General features: G+C 40.1%; 1 protein-coding gene across 3 annotated transcripts in view; it reads right to left on the reverse strand.

The window, feature by feature from the left end:
- Positions 1-23,443, reverse strand: part of SGCD (sarcoglycan delta) — a 934,755-nt gene that overhangs the window by 419,127 nt on the left and 492,185 nt on the right. The window contains exon 1 of one of the 3 annotated variants that reach the window (XM_027077715.2): positions 5,383-5,493. The exons of the other annotated variants lie outside the window; for them this stretch is intronic. The gene's annotated coding sequence lies outside the window, so the exon portion shown is untranslated. Of the gene's footprint in view, positions 1-5,382; positions 5,494-23,443 lie in introns of those variants that run through there. 3 annotated transcript variants of the gene reach the window in all.

The following is a 23,443-nucleotide window of genomic DNA, read 5'->3' on the forward strand; positions in this document are numbered from 1 at the left end:
GTCTGTGACATTTTGAGAAAACTTACTGATAAACCACGCAGCCTAGAAATTTGAAAATGTAAAAAGTAGGTCATGAATCCACGTATGCACATACTAGTCTATTTTATCATTTGGCACCATAACATGTACACAATTCTATTTAAAAATTAAAATTTACCAAAATGTACATACTTAACCAATCATACACGTCGCTGTTTATTTCTGAGAGAAATGTAAGTAACAGTGAAGATGCAGTCTTATGTTGTAAATAACTGCATAAGGTTAACTAGAGTACAAATTGCACCACTGTAATAATTTCATAACCATCTGCTATTACTCTTGGAGGGAGCTCAACTGTTATAAGTGTCCCCTTAAAATGCCACGTGATGCTAATCATCTTTACCTTTTTCTCTCCAGTTAATTGCCCAATGCAGTAAAAAGTGAAACTTCCCAGTTCTTGCATGGCTTTCATCGTGTTTAGTGTAGTAGCATAAACCTTAGAAAACACTATTGGACATACAAACTGCCAATAGTGAGGCTGGAAATGCTCCAAGCAGCAGAGAAAAGTCATGACATGACGCAAGAAAGTTGAATTGCTTGATATGTACTGGTAGATTGAAATCTGCAGCTGCAGTTGTTTGCCATTTCAAGATAAATGGATCCAGCCTAAGGACCATTGTAAAAAAAAAAAAAAAAAAAAAAAGTAGAGGAAATTTGTGAAGCCATCACTGCTGCCATGCCAGGAGGTACAAAGACCTTATGCTTTTTGCAATATACCTTTTTATCTTGTATTGAAAATGCAGCTTGTTTTGTGAGTGCAGGGTTGCTATAAGAAAGGCATCCCTGTAGATTCAGAGTCAAGAAAAAGCACAGTTATTTTATGATAACTTAAAGCAGAAGGAAAATGAAGGATCTAAAGCTGGAGAATTTAATGCCAGCAAAGGATGGTTTGATAATTTTAGAAAAAAGTTGGGCTTAAAAAATTCTAGACAACAGTAGAAGCAGCTTCTGCCAACCAAGTGGCAGCAGACAAGTTCCCAGATGCCATTAAGAAAATCTTTGAGGGGTGCCTGAGTGGCTCCAGTGGTTGAGCATCCAACTTCAGTTCCTGTCATGATCTCATGGTTCATGGGTTTAAGCCCCATATTGGGCTCACTGCTGTTAGTACAGAGCCTGCTTCAGATCCTCTGTCCCCCTCTCTCTCTGCACCTCCCCCTCTGTCCCTCCCCTGCTCATGCTCTCTCTCAAAAATAAATAAATATTACAAAGAAAGAGAGAAAGAAAGAAAGAAAGAAAGAAAGAAAGAAAGAAAGAAAGAAAGAAAGAAAGAAAGAAAGAAAATCATTGAAAAGAAAAGGTATCTGCCAGAACAGGTTTTTAATGGAAGCAAAAGTGTCATATTCTGGGGAGGGGGATGCCACAAGGATGTTTATTAGTAAGGAAGGCAAATGAGCACCAAGATTTAGGGCAAGAATAGATCGGCTAGCTTTGTTGTTTTGTGCAAATGCAGTTGAGTTTATGATCAGAACAGTCCTTATCTATAAAGTGCCAACCCCCAAGCCTTGAGAGAAAAGACAAACATCAGCTGCCATGTTTTGGTTGTACACGAAGGTCTGGACAATGGGAATCCTTTTTTCTGCATTGGTTCCATTGATGTTTTGTCCTTGGAGTTAGGAAGTACTTGTCAGTAAGGAAATGCCTTTTAAAGTTCTTTTGGTATCAGCCAATGTACCTGGCTACCCAGAACACCATGAGTGCAACAGTGAAGGTGTGGAAGTGGTCTACTTGCCCCCAAACACAATGTCTTTTTTTTTTTAACGTTTATTTATTTTTGAGACAGAGAGAGACAAAGCATGAACGGGGGAGGGTCAGAGAGAGAGGGAGACACAGAATCTGAAACAGGCTCCGGGCTCTGAGCTGTCAGCACAGAGCCCAACACGGGGCTCGAACTCACAGACTGTGAGATCATGACCCAAGCTGAAGTCAGACGCTCACCTGACTGAGCCACCCAGGCGCCCCCCCCCAAACACAATGTCTTTAATCCAGCCCCTAGACCAGGGGATCTTAAGGACTCTTAAGGTACTCTACAGAGAGGATTGCCAGAAATATGGAAGAGAACCTCAAGAGAAAAGACATCATGTGAGTCTAGAAGGATGACACCATTGAAGATGCCATTGTTGTTACAGAAGCAACAATGAAAGCCATACAGCCAAGCAATTCCTGCCAGGAAACTGTGTCCAGACGTTGTTTATATGACTTGACAGGATTTACAAGAGTCAATCAAGGAAATCACGAAATCATGAAAAAGTGTGGGTATGGAAAAATGGTGGGAGTGAATGGTTTCAAGATATGGCCCTAGGATAAATTCAAGAGCTAGCAGATATTACACCAGAGGATGACTACTTCTGAGCCAGTGCCAGACGAGGAGAACAAAGACTTAGAAGAGCCAGTGTCAGAAAACAGAATGACATTAGACACTCCAATGCAAGGGTTTTGATTATTCAGGACATCTTTTGACTTATTTCACAACATGAACCAATCTAGAGTAAGGGCACTGAAACTAAAGCCACTAATAGAAGAATGATTGGTACAGATAGCAACTTTTTTAGAGAAATGAAAAAGCAGAGAAGTCAGACAGAAATTATACTATATTTCCATAAAGTTACACCTAGCATGCCTGCCCCTCTGCCTTCCTTTCCACCCCCTTCACCTCTTCTGCCTCTGCCACCCCTGGAACAAGAAGACAACCCTTTCATCTCTCTCTGCCCACTCAACATAAAGACAATGAGGACGAAGACCTTCATGGTGTTCCACTTCCACTTTATGAACAGGACATGATCATCATGCTGTACAGTTAATAAACTTACATGGTGTAAGTTGTGTGTTCACTTGAAAATCTAATAACTGAACGGCAAGAACTGTAGGAGATATTTCGGCATCATCACTACCACCTACGTATTCATCACGTAGAACATCTTATGGAAGACTTGTATGAATGTAAACAGCCTGTCATATACCACAAGTATAAGGTGAGTGATATTTAACATAAAATTAACAATGTGTTCATTTTATTACTGTTTTATAATGGTGCTTTCAAAGAATTATATTACCATACAGTATGCCTTTTTTTCTTTCATAATTGGAGAAACTGCACATCAGCTTATCATCACAGGTAAGTGGTTTTTTAAAAAAAAGTAACAATGCTTCCAGGGCTGTATTATGAATATGACTGTAATACTGTATGCCATAAAATTTTTATAATGATTCATTCACTAGTGTATAGACTAGGCTACTGTGAAAGAATCATACAATTATACCAGACTACCATAAAGTTATCATATGGATGCTTCTTCATCATCAATGCATGAATTGTTAGACTTGTAAATAAATATAAGTTTATTTTTCACATTATCTATTCATTTTTGATGTCTCGTGTTAGCAATATGAATAACATCTACGGTGTTTTGTGGCATATAAAATTGATATAGCTAGGTTCGGACAGAGGATTCATCTTATGAACAAGAGACATAAACTTATGGTATCAATAAATATAGTACTATATGTTTTTCCTCCATATATATATATATGGGTTTTTTAGCGAGAGAGACGGGGGGGGGGAGGGAGAGATTGGGGGCGAGATGGGGAGAGGGACAGAAGGGAAGACGGAGAGAGAGTGAGGATCCCAAGCAGGCTCCATGCTCAATGCAGAGTCATTCAGGCTCCTTCAGACAACCATGGGGTCATTACCTGAGCCAAAATCAAGTTGGACGCTTAGCCAACTAAGCCACCCAGGCAACCCCTTATGGACTTAAAAAAAAAAATTAATCTTTATTTTGAGAGACAGAGAGAGACTGAGTGCAAGTGGGGGAGGGGCAGAGAGAGAGAGGGAGACAGAATGCAAAGCAGACTCCAGGCTCTGAGCTGCCAGCACAGAGCCCCATGCAGGGCTCAAACTCATAAGCCATGAGATCATGCATGACCTGAGCCGAAGTTGGAAGCTTAACCAGGCGCCCCAGTGAAATTCTTAATTTTCTTTTCTTTAGCTTACTTTACTGTAGGAATAGAGTACCTAACACATATAACATACAAAATTTGTACTAATCAATTGTTTTTGTTTTCAGTAAGGGTTTCTGTTAATAATAGGCTATTAGTAGTTACATTTGGGGGAGTTAAAGGATATATACACATTTTTGACTGCATACGGGTGTCAGCCCCTAACCTCTGTGCTGTTCAAGAATCAACTGTTCATTACACGGTGTGCTGTGTGGCTCTACTTCCATGAAAAACGTAAATTAAAAAAAGCAACCCACCATCTCCACGAGGATAGATTTGTAAAGTATTTGTGAAACTGCCGCAAAATGACTGTATCAAGAATCACCTCATAAAATGATAGTGATGTGAGTTCCACGTCCCAGAAGGCCCCCTCTTACATATTTCTCACTTCCAACCCATCACCAAGTCTTCCTGATTTTGCCAGAAGAAAACACATTTTGAGTTGTTTCTGTTTGCATGTCTGTCACCGCCCTCCTAGATCAGGCTCTCACCATCTCTGTGATAGTGAAAGTCTCCCAAGTGGTTTTCTTGCATCCACCCGGTCCTGCTGCAGCGGACACAGGCAAGAGCAGCCAGAAGAACCCCCGGGAAACATTCTGTCATGTTCGCCCTGCATCTAAAACTCTTCAGTAATAGCCCAGGGCTTTAGCACCAAGGCTCTCATCACAACTCACCCAAGCATGTTACTTCTTGTCACCTCTTCCCTTGCTCCCTATACTTCAGTCACCATGACCTTCTTTCGGCCTCTCCTCCACCTTAATTCCCTGGACATACTCCCTCCCCTCTGCCAGAATGCTCTTGCTCCCCTCTTCACATGACTGGCTCCTTCTCGCCTTCAGCATCACCTTCCCTGATGTTCCAATTGGATGCTTCCACCCCGCCCCCTGCTTCTCTCTCTCTCTCTCTCTACCCCCCTCTTCTTTTCCTCAATAACACACATCTCAGTCCAATGCTTCATTTACCATGTATATAATTGTATGCTTAAGATTTCCAGATCTGGGTACAGTTCCATGTGTCAGGGACAATGCGTGCCTTATTTGTGGGGACAACACAGCGCCTCACCCACAGCACAAGATACAAGTGACTGGAGATATGAATGATCCACTAATTCTCAATAACCCTTACATCTCTTCAGCATAATAGCAAATGCCAGCTTGCCCACAAAGGTGAGCGTCCCTCACGGAGATTAAAACAACCCAATTATCCCAGAGAAAAGAAAAAAACCCAGCCTGCTACTTCTAAAAGCAGAGGCAGGGAAATAAATGAGCTTGATTGCAAAACCACTCAGGGTCTCCTCACCTCTTCAAAGGGTAAAACTGATCTATCATTTGTCACCCTCCTTCTACTCACCGAAGTTTTATTAGGCTGTGGTCAATACTCTGCAGCGAATCCTGCAAAGGCTAATAGGCCAGCTCAGAGAGCCCACAACCCGCTTTGCATTTTCATGTCCTTCATTACAACAAGTGGGCTATTTTTATACCTGTTAGCTGCTAACAATCGGCAAAACCTCAGGCTCAGAATAAAATATGACAAGGGCCAAGAGAGGTAACAATAACACTGCTTGTACTGCAGCCAGTTTGCCATTAATAATAACAGGGAGAGAAAGTGAGGAAGAGACAGGGGAGGAAAGAAGCCTCTTTGGAACCCAGCAGAGACAATGTCCTGGGGTGGATGACATATGCCCAGGGCTGTGACCCATCTCACTCTCCGTTTCCTTCTCCTCTGAACCGAAATCCTTTAAGGTATTAAATCTTAGAAAAATGTCATAGCGTGACAGGACCTTACATAGGATAAGGCCAAACGACCGTGAGGTGTTAATTTCTTATAAACAGCATAACCCACTATTTTGTAACTTTTCAAAGTTCTTTCACAACCATGTATTTGTACATGGAAGGAAAGGGGTATCCACAAGGATAATCAATGCTTCGTGCATTATTAACAAAAATCTGAAAACACCTGTTTATTGCTAGAGGAATGTCATGTAAATTTTGGCACATCCATGCCTTAGAATGTTATTACATCACTACTGTTGATGCACGAAATTGTGAGCTGACATTGCATACATTTTATCATACATATCTACTGCCCATTTAGAAGTGGACTCATTTCTCATTCCCATTACTAAAGTGTAAGCCCACTGGGGCAAGAGCCCTCATTCCTTGAACAGTATGAGGTTCACTAAAAATGTTTGTAGAAACTATGATGAGTTAATATATACTCTGACACCATTAAAAGAGGACAGTGAGTTCCTATAAACTTTTACAGAGGGTTTAAAACTGCTCTTAGTTGTTTTAAAAAAATACTGGGGAAATGTGGTACACATGACAGTCTGGGAAAGGTACCTGAGCAGCATTCAAAGGCATACCAGGAAGAGGGAGAAACTGATACAGGGTGTCAAGCTACCACATCCTTTTCAAGGTGAACATATTTACCCTGATGAGAAATTAAAAACTTTGGTTGCAGGTTTGAAATCAAAGACTTTTATAAAAACAAACGAATATTGCCAGTCTTCTTTTGTCATTTTGACCTGCCTGTAAGTGACCTGTTTGGTATCTAATAACCACATGGAAGTGCCTTTTAGAAAAAGATTCCAAAAGGTGTTAAGCCTCCCTAGAAACCAGAAAGATTCTGTGTCAACTGCCACGCGCCTAGGGGTCTGTGTCCGGTACTGAGCCAGCTGGGACATAGAAGATGATGGAATGAAATGGTTCTGAGATAGGTTTGACATTCTGGTGGAGCTGGGTGGTAACCACTTCCTAGCTACAGGACCTCAGGCAAGTCACATCCTTCTGAGGCTCAGTGTCACCACCTTAAAGAATGGGAATAGCACCTCCAACGGACACATGATTTTAAGAATTATAACGTATGTAAGGAATTTAGGACAGCACCTGGCACACCAAGCGTTGAATAAATCATAGTTATGCAGTTTTATTGGAGGTTCAGACAAGTTTTACTTTCAGAGATCCCACTGTGTGCTGCTACATTTTCGAGCCACTGACTGAACCAATATGGCACCTCAACAGTGACATCTATTCACAAAGAAGGGGCAACATGAGCGGAGTTAGGGATGGCTCATTCAAACTTATTTTCATTCCTTAAAAGTAATTCCAAGCATGCCAGTTAGGACAGAATGTTTGGTCACTCCCCATCCTTACTGCCTTTCCATCCCGGAACTTGGTGCATACATACTGAAGCTAGCACAACAAGGTGGAGTCTTTGGTAACGGTACCCAATAAAGAAGGGGAGACACTCTAGGCACCTGGGTGGCTCAGTCGGTTGAGTATCTGACTTTGGCTCAGATCATGATCTCGCGGTTTGTGGGTTCAAGCCCCACATCGGGCTCTGTGCTGACAGCTCGGAGCCTGGAGCCTGCTTCAGATTCTGTATCTCTCTCTGTCTCTGCTCCTCCCCTGCTCATGCTCACTCTCTCTCTCTCAAAAATAAATAAACATTTAAAAACTTAAATAAGAATGAAAATAAAAAGAAGAGGAGACACTCTTGAAAGCATCATGATGTGTAAGAGACACGCCAGCAGCAGGAGACACAGGCACTGGGAAGACCTCATCTCATTCACCTTGGTCCCCTCCTCACTTGCTTTAGGTGTGCCACTTCCAGTGTCTGAAGCATGTATCTCCAACATACGGGTATTTATTTATAAATTATACACATGTACTCTGTCCTCATACAGTATGTACACTATCAATTTGAAAAAGAGACATGTAAGGGACGAGAAAAGTCACGTTGTTTTAGACCATCCTCTGTGCATTCTTGGCACCCTCAGGATGGAAAGCTTCCCTCCTTCCCCATCCTTGCCAAAGGAGGGGGTCAGAGCTGGGGGAGCAAAGGGTTAAGACAAGGTGTCAACTCTGCCTTCACATACGTTTTACTTGGCTTGAGTTATTTTTTGCTTTAGTTGTCAGCATTTTACAATCAGGACGTTTCTTTTACCTAAAGAAATAGCAAGTCCAAAACACTGGGCTCCTGAGTCCGCTGACACTTTTGTTGGACCTGAGTAGCACTCACACAACATCCTTTAATATAGTTCTTGCCAAACTGATTTCTCCCACTTGCAAAACTTGCTCTAATTCTATAGGTATTTGAGCTTGCAGTGCTATATAGACTGTGGGGCCTCGGGGCCACAGGAAAAGAACAGGAACATGTCTAACATGGGGGAAACTTCTTGACTGGCCAAGTCTCCATGTCTGTCGTCGAAGGAAGAGCATGGTGGAACCGAGTAGTGCAGAAACCAGGCTGGGTTTTTAGCCGCTGTGATCTGTGCTCATTTTGCTCTGGCAATGGAATCCAGAAGAGAGGACTATCTAAAAATTTGTTTCCTGTTGTTAAATGTTTGTTTATTTATTCTGAGAGAGGCAGATCAAGAGTGGGCACCCACGAGCAGGGGAGGGGCACAGAGAAAGGGAGAGAGAGAATCCCAAGCAGGCTTCCCACTGTCAGCGAGTCTGAGGCAGGGGCTCGATCTCACAAATGGACCATGAGATCATGACCTGAGCTAAAATCAAGAATCAGACGCTTCAACAACTGATCCGCCCATGTGGCCCTGAATATTCTTCTTGATCTATGTGTTTCGCTTGTCCAACTAAGAGCAGGACCGGTTTGTACTGACAGTATCAGCCAGGGCTCTGTAGTCACAGCAGAGTCTGAGGCAAAGGAAAATGGTGCATTCCTATAAGCACTTACCAATATAACCTCTTATATTTTGAACCAAGTGTAAAAAGTTACTGAAACTCTGCTAATAAAGAACATGACTGCATTAAAGAGTCCCATGTGGCTTCATCTGTTCACAACCATTTGAGAGAAAGAGAAAACGTTTGGGGGATATTAACAATTCTTAAAAATATGGCATTAAAATAGGATTTATCTGAACTTTAGGCATCCCCTGAAACTCTGTGTCTGAAATAAGAGCCTGATCCCCTCCCCATGGTCTTAGCCTGGTCCAGGTAATAGGTGTCTCTCTTCTGCTAGGGACCCACTGTAGAAGTTAGGTTTTTAACTCACTCAGAGCAGGCCCCCAGCAGCATCCCCACACCCAGGCCAGTGTCACACCCTGGGGATGCCAAGGGGGCTCCAACATGACCTGATTGACCCACGTTGTACATAGCCTTGAAATTATGTTTAATGCTCACTGAGGACAGAACTGGGTCTCCTATTTCCCTACAATCCCAAGGAGAACATGACAACCTTACAAATGCAGTAGCAGCAGCACTCGGGCTGCTAATTTTAGCTACAGGGACTTTTTAAAAAATGTTTTTATCAATTTTTCTCACTCTGCTGGGATCCTATGATAACCCCCAAGTGACTCACCTCCACTGGCCAGCACTGAGTCCTTTCCCACTTTAAAAAATTCCAAAGCCAAAATTCAAAGTGTCTTGCATGGCAAATAACCAAGACAACTCTTCTCCCAGTTGTAGAAAGGGTGCTAAAAATTTTTTTCTTCTAGACGATTAGACCCTTTGAAAGGTCAGAGGAGAAATAAATTTAGCTCAGGCAATAAAATGGAAAGATCCCATCACAGAGTTACACAAGCACCCGATTAATAAGTTATGTTGGAGAAGACTGCCCTATTGATCCAAAATGCGAGAAGTCACGGGCATCTGAGAGCTGACAATGTGCTGGGAGGGGGATTCCCATGTTGTCAAAAGCTCTCTCTCACACTAATCTTGGCAGTGCTCCCTACTGACTTGCAAGAAAAATGAGTTCAAATCAGCCTGCTGGTGTTTTTGTTCTTTCTTCTATATGTGAGGAAAGACATACTATAAATATATATAACGAGCACAGCAATTATTTTGCATTTGCTTCTTGCAAGTTAAGGGAATGCAAGGAAAGAAGGGGACTCTAGGACTTGTCAACCTGAACAAAGACATGTAGGTAAAAAGAAGTAAATGATCCTACATCCTGCTGTCCTCCCTAGCTTTCCCTCACTCTGACATCCTCCTCACTGACCCCACTTTTCTGATTCTTCTAAGCAGAGAAGCTAGAAGAGCTCATTCTAAGAAAGGTCTAAGGAAAGAAAAAGTCAAATTCCTCTAGGGCTATCTTTCACCCTCTAAAACGGGGTCAGAAAACATTTTTCTCTAAAGGGCCCCAAACTGAGCATTTCTGGCTTTGTAGGCCATATCATCTCTTTGCAACTATTAACATCACCATTATAGCGCTCTAAAGTGGCAAGAGACAATAAGTAAATGGATGTGGCTGTATTCAAAACAAAAACAGCTTTATTACAAAAATAGGCCCTGGGTCATAGTTTGCCTTCCCCTGATCTAAAAGGCAACTGGCATCAAATCTCTCCTGAGTCTTGAACATTAAAGACAAGCAAGCAAGCAAACACCCTACTGCCAAGAAACAGAAATAGACTGTCTTTAGCAGAAAGCCAAAAAGAACTCAGTTCTTCCCAAGAATCCAAGGCATTCCTGAGCTTTGGAACCAAGCACCTGTGTTCTTCTTGTGGATGTCGTTACAGTAGGGAACTAAAGTCAAGTGGGATTTTGCTTTTGCTGCAAAAAATCAAACAAAACTTTAAATTGAATCTCATCCTTTCTCTTTTAGACATGTGTTGCCGTAAGTCACGTTCTGTGATGGCGTTCTGCCTGGGCAGAAGTTAGCTGGAAAATATTGCAACTCACAGGCTTACCCACTGCACCTGTTGCAAAATTTCCCTGAGGGCCTGCTGCAAAAAGCATGCTAACTTTAGACTATGAGCAAGGGAGGAGGAGGAATCCATCACGTTCTCTGGGACATGCCTGTTGGATCATGGTCTATTTACCAAAATAGCTTCCAAGGACTGTTCTCCTTGGCAAACATAAAGTCACACACATACATACATGTCTTTTATTCTTAAGCTAAAAGACACTCCAAAATACTACTTTTTAATATTTTGGAAACAGACTAATTCAAGTATGTGATAAAAGATAAAAGCTACATACTATTCCAGTGGGGGGGGAAATATATATATATATATAAATATATATATATATATATATATATATATATATATATATATATATATATATATTTATATATATATAAATAATTTTAACATCCTTTCCTCCCTGCCCAGGCCTCCCCCCAGATCCCAGGATAAGAAAGCCCTACTTCAGAGAGATTAAGATTTTGCCTGGAATCTAGTAAGACCAAAACAAATGTTGGGGAAAAAGTGGACTGCCTAGACAAGATCCAACACTCATCCAGGCAGGATGGTAGCATGGAAATCCTTTTCCCAACAAAAAAGGTTTTCGGAATCTCAGTCCTAAGTGCCAAGAGCTTTCTAGGGCAAGTCAGTTCTGATACAACATCTCTATCCTTGATGTTGTCTAAGAACATGCTGGCACTGGAAATATTTTTCTCAAAAAGCTATTATCCATGGACTCTTCACAGGGATGACAATTAGAGCAGGTGTTTACATCTGTGGAGTAATTTGAGAGGAGTTGAGAGGGGTCCATTTCCTTCCAAAAATTACCTCCATTAGAAATCCCTTATTTTAACTTAAGCTACTTTATCAATGTCAGTGATGGAGACAACATGTTTAAATCTAATGTTATTCAAATGTTGCCTGTATTAGGTTGATATTAAAAAGGAAGAGCAGAGTGCCTGAGTGGCTCAGTCAGTTAAGCTGTGGACTCTTGATTTTGGCTCAGGTCATGATCTCAGGGTTCAGGGGATCCAGCCCCATGTGGAGCACTGTGCTGACAGCATAAAGCCTGCTTCTGATTCTCTTTCTGCCTCTCTTCCTGTCCCTCCCCTTCTTGCACTTACTCTCTCTCAAAATAAATACATAAAGTTACCAAAAAAAGGAGGAGGAGGAGGAGGAGGAGGAGGAGGAGGAGGAGGAGGAGAAAGAGGAAGAGGAAGAGGAGGAAGAGAAGACAACGCTGCCACCAGTGTTTTCTGTTGGTGTTTTTGGGTTTTGTTTTGATAAAGGCAGTAATGAAGAAAAGAGCATCGTGTCTCCCACCATCTAGGCAACTGTGGACCAAAACTAACAACAGCTAACATTTCTTGAGTACCAGGTGCTTTATAAAGTGCTCTCGCTGCTCAATGTGACTTGGTTCTTCCCACAGTCCTACCCTAGGAGGTACTGTCACTATCTCTATTGCACAGATGAGGACACTGAGGCTTCAAGACAGGAAGTGACGATCTTTGCATTGCACAGCTAATAAGTGGAGCATTGAAAATTCAACCTAGGTCCTCTGGCTCCAGACTCTCAAGTCTTACCTTTACCAAACACACCGTGTGCTTGAGAAGTCTTCATCCTATTGTGGCCTCAACAGATAACTAAGTGACCATGGAAAGTTACTCAATTTGGGGGGATTCAACTCTGAAAGCTGGCACTCAGCAACTATTCAAAAATTGTTTTGGAAATGCAAATAATATTGGATAACCAAACAGTCTTTAAAAAGGAACAAATTTAGAGGACTTAGGCTCTCTGATTTCAAAACTTGTTAAAAGGCTACAATACACAAGACCATGTATATTAATATAAAATAGATGCATACAAAAATAAAGAACAGGTGCAAGCAATTCAAGTTACCATCAATTCAATTAGAAAAGTTATGTATCTATTGCTAGAAAAAATTGGACAGGTATACGAAAAAAAAATTCTTGTCTCTTTTCTTACTCCATACATAAAAAGTTAATTCAATATGGATCACCAATCTAAATAGAAACCTGAGAACCTTAAAGCTTTTAGAGAAAATAAATAATACATTTGTGATGTCTGAGTAGACAGACATAATATATATATATATATATATATTATAATATATATATATATATATATATTATAATATATATATATATATATATATATATTATGGCTTTTCAAAACTTAATCAAAATGTAAAATATTGCTCCTCAAAAGGTATCATTAAGGAAATGAGTAGGTAAGGTATAGAATAGGAAAGACATTTATACAACTTGTCTAAAGAAAAATTTATATCCAGAATAGACACAAAACTCTACAAAACAATAAATTAGTGACAAATCCAATAAAACAATAGACACAAACTTGAAAAAACAAATTACAAAGGTTATAGGAATGGCTATTAGGGATGAAAAGATGCTCAACATCATTAGCAATCAGAGAAAACCAAACTGAAACCAAAATAAAATAAGACTTTACACCACCAGAATGTTTTCAGTGTTTAAAGAAAAACAGCAAATGTTGGAGAACCTATAGAAAGAAACATAAACTGCTGATAAGAATATAAAATGGTACAATCACAAGTAAGACTAGTTTGGCAGGTTCTTATAAAAAGTTGTTCCTTGAAATTTTTAGTCAGGACCCCTTTACTCTTTTAATTATGAAGAAGCCCAGAGCCTTTGTTTATACAGTAATTATAAATCAATAGCTACCATATTAGAAATTATAACATAAAAATTTTAAGTATTTCCTTACCAGTGCACTTGAAATGACAACATATTTAATATTTTAATGAGAACTATGCAGTATTTGTCAAAAAAAAAGAATTAATAAAAGTTCTACGTGATTATAAATCTCTTAAAAATCTGGCTTAAGAGTAGACAGCTATATTCTTTGAACTTTCTCTGTATTCTCTTGATGTTATTTTAGGTTGAAATATGTGAAGGAAATCTTGCCTTACAATAGAAAAGTCATTGGAAAAGAAAGGACCATTTTAATGGCCTTTTTGAGATAATTGTGGGTATTTTTTGTTGTCACTAAACCAACATCCAGGGGCAGATTTTTGAAAGTGGAATCAAACCATGTCAATAAACTTTTGTGGTCAGTTACTTTAAAAGCCATTGGTCTATGTTGTTATATAGATTGATCTTTATCTCATGCATGATGTTGTAGCATTAGGCAGTGACCATTTGGAAAACATTAGTCCTCTGAATGATGTGGATCTTCCAAATTACACAATCTTTTGATATCACATTTGTTAATACTACCACTAATCTCATCAGAAAAGAGCATAATGCTGAAAAGTTATTAAGCTCATGGCTAAAACATGTTTTCTGAAATTCTAATTTTTGTTTGGAAGCTCCGATTTTTCACTAACAACAAACACAGCCAGTTATTTTCCGTAAAGTGACAGACGTACTTTGTTCGTTTACAAGAAAATATCTGGGGTGCCTGGGTGGCTCCTGGTTGAGCATCTGACTCTTGACTTTGGCTCAGGTCATGATCTCACGGTTCAAGTTTGAGCCATGTGCCGGGCTTTGGTCTGAGCATGGAGCCTCCTTGGGATTCTCTCTCCATCTGTTTCTACCTCTACCCCACTCATTCTCTCTCTGTGAAAATAAGCTTAATATAAGATTTTTAGAAATAAAATATTGGGGGTGCCTGGGTGGCTCAGTCAGTGAAGCATCAGACTCTTGGTTTCAGCTCAAGTCATGATCTCACCCTCAGTTTGAGGGTTTGAGCCCCGCATCAGGCTCTGAGGTGACAGCACAGAGCCTGCTTGTGATTATGTCTCTCTCCCTCTCTCTCTGCCCCTCCCCTAATCTCTCTCTCAAGGTAAATAAACTTAAAAAATAAGTTTAAAAAAAAAAGAATTAAATAAATAAATAAATAAATTTAAAAGAAAATATCTGCCATCTATCCAAGTCTGAATAATCAGTCTGTGTGTAAATAACAAATGATGCTCCATGAAAAAATTAGCTAGTTCAGCTTGTAACTCAAACAATTGCACAACTATGTTTCCTTGAACTCAACAGCAAACCTTGGTATGCAGAAGTGCCTTTTGTGTAATACCATTCCATCGTACAAATCATTGAAAATATGAGTAATCTAAAGTAGAGATTTAATAAAATTAATAATTTTTTACTGACTCATCAAGGACATTCTTTTTTAAAGTTTTTTTTTAGCATTTATTCATTTTTGAAAGGCAGAGGGAGACAGAGTGCAAATGGGGGAGGGGCAGAGAGAGAGGGAGACACAGAATCTGAAGCAGGCTCCAGATTCCCGAGGGGTCAGCACAGAGCTTGATGCGGGACTCAAACTCACGGACCATGAGATCATGACCTGAGCTGAAGTCGGCCGCTTACCCAACTGAGCCACCCAGGCACCCCAAGAACATTCTTAACTGAAACTGCTATACTAAAAAGAGTGTTTGGTGTAGAATAAGGCAGGATTACCATGAGTACTTAAGGCTCCATTCATTTTTTACCCAACATTGCTTTTTGTATCAGTAGTGTAAAAGGTAAACATCATGTTAGAATTATCACAAAAAATCTACAATAGTCTGATGCTCCTCAGGGGTCCGTGGACCATAGCCTGAGAACCACTGTTAAAAATTTAAGGATCAACCTACCCTCTGACCCAGCAGTTTTACTCCTAGATCCTTACACGAAAGAAATGAAAATGTACATCTACCAAAATACTAGATAACAAGTTTATAGCAAACTCATTCAAAATTGCCCAGAACTGGAAACAAAACTAATATCCATCAAAAGGAGAGAAGATAAACAATGTGTCATGTATCTATAGAATGGAACTGTAGCGGATAATAAAGAAAAAGAAGAATGATAGCTGCGACAACTGGGTGTTTTTGTCCAAAACATTCTGTCTAGTGAGGGAAGCAAGACATAAATGAGTATATACTGTGTGGGTGTTCCTGAGGAGGTAGGACTAGAAAGGGACTGAAGGAACATTTCTGGAGGAAAAAATGTTCTATAGCTTTGTTTAGGTATATTTAATTTCAAAAACTCACTGAATGGAATGTTTAAGATTTGTACATTTTACTGCACGTTGATTATATCTCCATGAAACTTCTGCAAAAAATTACATACTAGAAGTGTCAATTATTGAATTGGGTGTCTGACCTACAATTTTAGTAAAAATAAGAATATAAAACAGGAAGAAAGAAGTAGTAAATACTAGATATTAATAAAACAGAATGCAGAAGATCAATAAAGCCAAAAGTTGATGCTTGGAAAAAACAAAATAAACCTCTGGCAAGATAGATCAGGAAAGAGAAAAAGAAACTATTATGAATGAAAACAGGATAGAGTGACAAAAACAAAACAAAACAAAACAAAAAATGAGAGTAGTGAAGGCAGCGAGAGAGAAACACTACCTGTAATTATATGCCAATAATTTTGAAAACCTAAATGAAATATGTAGAAAAATAATACACTGAAAATTATTTAGGAACCCACCTCCACTCCTTGAAAACAAAATCAGATGGTGATTTTACAGATGAGTACTACCAAAATCTCAAAGAACAGATCCAAATTTCACACATACGTTTTCAATTAACAGAAAAGGAGGTACAACTCAGTAGGAGACTGACACCAAATTTATCAAAGTATCACAAGAAAGAAAAATTAGATGTTCCTTTTAAAAGCTTACTAAAATAAACCCATCAGTATAATATAATAACCACACGAGAATTGGGTTCCTCTCAATTGTGCAAGAGTGGCTTATTGCTAGAAAATTCATAAATGCTTTTCACAATATCGGATTTAAAGAGAAGAAAAATCACATGATTATTTCAGCTGGTACCAAAAAAATGACAGAATTTAACATGCATTTAGGGGGAGAAAAACAAAACAAAAACCCTACCATTTGTTGTTTCTAATTAGAAACAAAAAGTTCTGTAACCTGATAAACAGTATCTTTTGAAAACAATAACCAGAGCAAACATTGTCATAAATGGTTCAGTCTTAGAAACACTCTTTAAAAATTTTTTTGTTAACGTTTATTTATTATTGAGAGACAGAGCATGAGCATGGGAGGGGCCGAGAGACCAGGGAGACAAAGAATCTGAAGCAGGCTCCAGGCTGTGTGCTGTCAGCACAGAGCCCCAGGTAGGGCTCGAACTCACAAACCGAGAGATCATGACCTGAACCGAAGTCGGACGCTTAACTGATTGAGCCACCCAAGCGCCCCTGAAACATTCTCTTTAAAATTCGGAATGAGGCACATGCCAACCATCAGTGTACTACTCGATAGTGATGTTGGATTCCCAGCCTTTATAATAGAACTAGAGATTTTAAAGAAAAGTGAAAAGAAGGAAATAAAACTGATAGGACTTGCAGATAATAGGATAGTTTACATAGACCTCTACTTCCTCAAATATATACAGAGACAATTCATTGAAAACAATACAAGAGTTTAGTAAGGTGGCTTTTATTATTTTACTTGCTGACTGGGACTCCTGGATCTTGCTCTATGCAATTTAGCCACTGGAAGAAAGCGTAGATTCTTTTGGAGTTAGGGAAAACATTGGTAAGTTTTTCCTTGAGTAAGTTGTCCAAGTAGAAATAGTATTTATTGCAGAATTGTATTCAGAATACCATACTGAACCTGACTTTCAGCTAGAGGACCATTCAGTTATACCACCTCCCCTTGTTTAACTGAGGTTAACTGACTAATTGTAGTTTCTGTGACCTGAGGGACGTAAATAATACAACACAGGCCAGGTATGTTTTAGATGAATTAATTTACTAGGCATTAGATAAGTATTCATACTAAATATTCTGGATGATGGGAAGAACCATCGCAACAGGAGACAATGGAGTCAAGTACAAGAGAGTGAAAATACGGTCATAATACATTTCTCATCTTTGTGGCTTTTTTCCTCGTTTTGAATTTTCACCCCAATTCAAGGATACTCGTGACTGGGGACTGATTTTGGCACACGATGTCTTTCTTGAGCATGTAAAGCTGGTATTGATAATGCTAGTTTACTTCTCCTGTTACTTGAGTGGAGGGGAAGTTACTGCAGGAGGTGTGGGGAGGTCCCACATCTTGGGAAACAGTCAGCAAAGGGATAGACAAGTACGGACCATGTGCTCAGAGAAAAGACAAGACAACGAGTCAGGCTTAGAAAGGCACAGAATCCAAGTCACCTGGCTTCTGCACTCATTCCTGTTCCAATTCTACTCTCTGACATCAGTTTTATGAGATGACAAAGTTAGTTCTGTGGGTTTCTGCTACTTTCAAGAATGAAGCGTTGACAAAGGTATGTGGAAAAACAGGGTTTTAATGCATTAGAAGGCTATTCTACTTGAAAAGACTAGGTATTAGTGATTTTTTCAGATACTTCTCATCTTAGCACCTTCTAGGAGAACAATTTGCGCCTGTTTCTAACTAGGGGCATAGACTCCAGGGGCATGTAAGTAGCACACTAGCCACTATCCAAAGCCACAGGATAAACATGTTGCATCTTCCCACAGTGTCCAATTTACTACATATTATGTAATTTAAGATTGTTTTTATTATTAAACTAAGACTTTGTATGAATATTTAAGATAAAATACCAGACTTCAAAGACATTTCTGCTTGTTGGCAGACTGCTTGAGGCCAAGTTTGAGCCTCATGGGGTCGCCCATTGCTTTCCTCTGCCATTAGGGGTTCTTTAGAAGAAACGTTTGAATACTCATGCATTATAATACCAATAACTAGAACAGTCCAAAAAGTAATTCCATTTGCCAACATGCATAATTTAGTCTCAGATTCTCTTCACAATTAAACTTCTCACAATTCCCTTCTCAAGACAATTATTATACAACCACAATGTTTCAAGATCTGCTTTGGGCATTGCTAAGAGAAATAGAAAAAAATGTGTAACATTGCTGCCCAGAATACACAAATACAACCTATATAGGGAAAGGGAAGGGGAAAGGGAAGGGGAAAGGGAAGGGGAAGGGGAAGGGAAAGGGAAGGGGAAGGGAAAGGGAAAGGGAAAGGGAAAGGGAAAGGGAAAGGGGATGGGGAAGGGGAAGGGGATGGGGAAGGGTAAGGGGAAGGGGATGGGGATGAGGAAGGGGAAGGGGAAGGGAAGGGGATGGGGATGGGGAAGGGGAAGGGAAAGGGAAAGAAAAAGGGAAAGGAAGGGGAAGGGGATGGGGATGGGGAAGGGGATGGGGATGTGGAAGGGGAAGGGAAAGGGAAAGGAAAAGGGAAAGGTGAAGGGGAAGGGGATGGGGATGGGGATGGGGAAGGAGAAGGGGAAGGGGAAGGGGATGGGGAAGGGGATGGGAAAGGGGGTGGGGATGGGGATGGGGAAGTGGATGGGGAAGGGGAAGGGGAAGGGGATGGGGAAGGGGATGGGGAAGGGGAAAGGGAAGGGGAAGGGGAAGGGAAGGGGAAGGGGAAGGGGAAGGGGAAGGGGAAGGGAAAGGAAGATATGATATATGTTTGTTTTTTTAAGACATTAAGAGATCCTTTAATGATTTGCTTTCCTAATTTATACAGAAAGTTTATTAATGTAAAATGTGTTTATATTTTAATAACATTTTAACCTAAGTTTTCGACAGTAAGAGTAATTTGGTAAACCATAAAATTAAGCTAAATTCAATAAACTGAAGCAAAAGAAATCATTAAACTCTCTCCAGAGCAATGCCTGTTTCCAAGCTTTTGGTTAAGTGTCTATAAAAAAAGAGCCACAAGATATTTAGTTGTCTCTTTATTACCATTACTTCCCCATTGGCTTACTTGGTAATTTCAGATATACTTTATTTTCAGTCTGGATTCATTTTCTGTTGGAATTGACTCAAAGGGAAAAAAAAAAGCACATTTTAATTTTCCCTGATCACTAGCTCCCAACTTCCAGTTTTGTGTCAGACAGTTAATAATCTGTAAACAAACCCTAAAACACACTTGAGTCTTCCTTAAAGAGATTTCTAGATTTTGTTACACAATCTTGCAGTTGGTGAATTTTATAGGCAAAATGAACACTGGTTAAAACTCTTTTTCTTTTTTCTTTATCTTATTTATCTTTTTTTTTTTTCCCCCAGCAAGTGGAACTGGAGCAGTGAGAACCTTGTTTCAGGGTCCCATAGCTCATTAGTAGTAGGGCAGGATCTGGACACGAATTGCCAGCCCAGGACATTCTGCTTCCTTGCCTCTGCAAATTATTTGGGGTTTTATGTATTGGATTTTGACATCGTTAATTGTATCTGCAGTCCTTATGATGTTCACACACTTTCTGTATCGATCATAAAAAGAACTACCACGTCTCCTTTGTATATACATCAAATGTCATCGTATAAAGGTCTCTTACTGTCTTTGGGAAATACCAGTGGTGACAAAGGTAGTCTTCAATGTTTCTTTATAAATTATATCTGACTTCAGAATAAATTCCAAAAAAGAGGAAATTCACACTGATACTGTTGATTTTCATGGCCATGTAAGAAATTCCAATGGGAGAATGAATCAAAATTTCAATGCTCATTACAGTTATAAAATTCCACAAGAGCCTAGAGAGAGCCACATCACATAAAATGATTCTTAATGTTATCATTTTTAATGTGTAAAATCTACAGACATGCAATTTGAAACCTGTATGGGCACTTGGTCAGGAAATGTTTCTTACCAAGTAGACAGCCATATTTGTCACACATACATTTTGTTACACACTTCCTTCCTAAAAATAACCTTTATGAATCATTTTTCTATGACTGAAAGAGTAATAATGTGCTTTTTAGAGAATAATAACCGTAGGAAGCAATTTTTATACTAATTCCTATGGAACTTCATTACTGAGGCTGGGAGAAAGAAAATTACTTGTGTAAGAATATACAGGTGATAAACAGAACACCAGGACTTTAATGCAAGTCCTTTAATATCAAATCCAGAGCTTTTTGCCTTATATCACCTGTCTTGGAACCTGTAGGCTCAGAACACAGGGAACATCAAAGGTTCTAGAAATTTGCTGATACCACTCTGAGGATTATCACTGCACTGTAATATGGTATCCATTTCCTCATCCTACCTGACCCCCTCTGAGGCTGCTACCCTTCCTTCTTAATTCAAACACTCGCATCCCACTGCTTCTATGATATTCACTTCCTACTTCTCTGCCCATCCTTCCTTCTTGCCACCACACGTGTCCCTTCCTCCACTCTACCATGAATGTTAGAGCTCCCAGAGGCTTAGTCCAAGCATCCTTTGTCCTGTCACTTCATAGGTCACCATTCACACCCAAAGCTGTGATTTCTATTTTTTTGCACGGGTGCACCCAGGAGCTCTTATCTGCAGTCCGAACACATACACTCAAAGGAATCGTCAAATTTTCGATTCAATGTCTCACGGGTACCTCAGAACTCATTAAGTCTCAAAAGTATTGATGTCTCCCTTCTCCAAACACAGTCTCCTTCCAGGCTTAAATAACTGGTGAGTGGCAACTTCATCCAACTAATTTCACAAGAAGCCTGGAATCACCTTGAACGCTAGTTTCAAGCCACCAGCCCTACCACTCCATCATACCAAGTCCTACCAAAAGTGGCTCCTTTCCTTCTCATTTGCTACCACCTTGTCTCCTCCATTTTTTCTCTCCTGCCCAAGGGCTCCCACTGCCTCTTAACTGGTCTCCCAAACAGATTCCAATTCATTCTTCACCCAGTGACCTGAGTCATCTTTTCACACTTTGGTGGCTTGCTGCTATCTTAGGATAAAGTCCTAAGTGTGTATTATTGTCCTACATAGCCCAGCATGAGCGAACTTCTATTTATCATGAGTTCCTCCTGTACTTTTCTCCTTTTGCTCTCTGCATTTCCCTGACCTAGGTTTTAATTTCAAGAGCTCATACTCCCTTTTGGCCAAAGGGCCTTAGCAGGTTCTGGTCCCTCTACCTGGAATACTCCAGTCCTCCCTATCCCACCCACATCCTCTCTTGCTCTAACACACACACGTGCCTGCCCATGCACACACACTATGCTACACTCTTCATTGTACTTAACTGTTACCCTTTAGAACTGAGCTCAAAGGAAGCTTCTTCAGGGAACCCTTTTTAATGGGCCTACCCCACCCCTGCCTCTGGCAGGTTCATTAGTTACAGACTCCCAGAAAACCATGTTCTGTTCCTTCGGGACACTTATTTCAGTTTATAGTTATGGCTTTATTAGTGTGGCTCTTTGTTTAATGCCATTTCCTTCATGAAGTAGGGGATGATCCCTGGGCCCTACTGAGGCACAAGGCATTGTAGGTACTCAATAAATATGAATGAGTGAATCAACTTCTGCTTCAGAAAGGGTTCAATGTGAGAACGAGGGACAAGGCACAACACTAAAAATGAAAATGTTAATTGTTTCCAAACTTCTATTTTCAATTACTAACCTCCCTTTTGGGCATTTTTATCGCATGGGTAGTGCCATAACATACCAAGTTGTCTATGCTAGAAGCCTAACAATCATTCTGATTCCATTCTTTCCCTTGATCTGCTGTGTTTATCTCTAAAGGTCAGCAGGGGCCTTCCCCTTCTCTTCTCTCTAGCATCGCCGAAATCATTCAGTCTAAGGCACCCTATCTCCTACTGGAATTACTGCAATTGCCTCTTAACTAGTCTTCGTGCTTTCCCCTGTTCTCCTAAAATTATTTCTCTACTCAGAGGTTAAAATGATTATTGAAAATGAATAAATCAGATTGCTTCAATTCCCAGTTTAAAAACTCATAATATTACAGAAAAAAAAAAAAAACAACACCTCTTTCCAAAACCATTATCTTTTGTCATATCACTATTTTATTCTTCTCATCAAATGATACTGTCTGATGATTTTCTGTCTGGCTCCAACAAGAATGTAAACCTCGGGGCACCTGGGTGGCTCAGTCAGTTGGGCGTCCGACTTTGGTTCAGGTCTGATCTCGCCATTCGTGAGTTCGGGCCCTGCATTGGGCTCTGTGTTAACGGCTCGGAGCCTGGAGCCTGCTTCAGGTTTTGTGTCTCCCCCCTCTCTGCCCCTCTCCTGCTCGCCCTCTTCCTCTGCCCCTCTCCTGCTCTCACTCTCTCTCTCTCTCTCAAAAATAAACAAACACTAAAAACATGTGTTAAAAAAAAAGAATGTAAACCTCATGAGGGCAAGCACCTGGTGTGTGCACCTATTCTCACAGGCACTTAGTAGGTGTTAAGAGCTATTGTTAATTCTTGAATGTGTGTTGACTGTGACCTATTTTGCCAAAATCCCCTTTCAGGACATTTTGCAGGAGTATGCTTACTGAAAAGAGTCAGGGGCTCCCTTTACTCTGAGTCTTACTGTGAGCTTTGAGAAGCCCAGGAAGTCAAGAAGCTGCCCAGAAATGACTTCTAATGATTAGGACCCCAAAGAATGCTTATTATATCTTGAATAAAATCTACTGAGCAATTCATGACTTTCAGAATTCATATGAAAGAAGGATAACGTGATCCTCTAATTTCTTGTCCTTTCCAGTCCTGACTTAGCATGAGGACTAGAACATGTAGCTAACAGGGCAACAGGGTAATAATCCTCATTCTCTCTTCCTCTTTTTAAAATTGCTCATGAAATGCTTCAAATGAAAAGGGGCCCACTGGTGCCCCAGGACTGTGAGTCTAAGTGGTGCTTTTTTTTTTTGTTATTTATGCTAATTAAGTAGGTTGCAGACTGGTTACTTAGCAATATCCTTCATTGAGATGCTCAGTCCTCAAGCTTAATTATATGTTTTAGGCCTAAAGTGGTCATTGAGCAGGCAATA

Source organism: Acinonyx jubatus, chromosome A1, assembly GCF_027475565.1.
Source record: "Acinonyx jubatus isolate Ajub_Pintada_27869175 chromosome A1, VMU_Ajub_asm_v1.0, whole genome shotgun sequence".
Classification (NCBI taxonomy): domain Eukaryota; kingdom Metazoa; phylum Chordata; class Mammalia; order Carnivora; family Felidae; genus Acinonyx; species Acinonyx jubatus.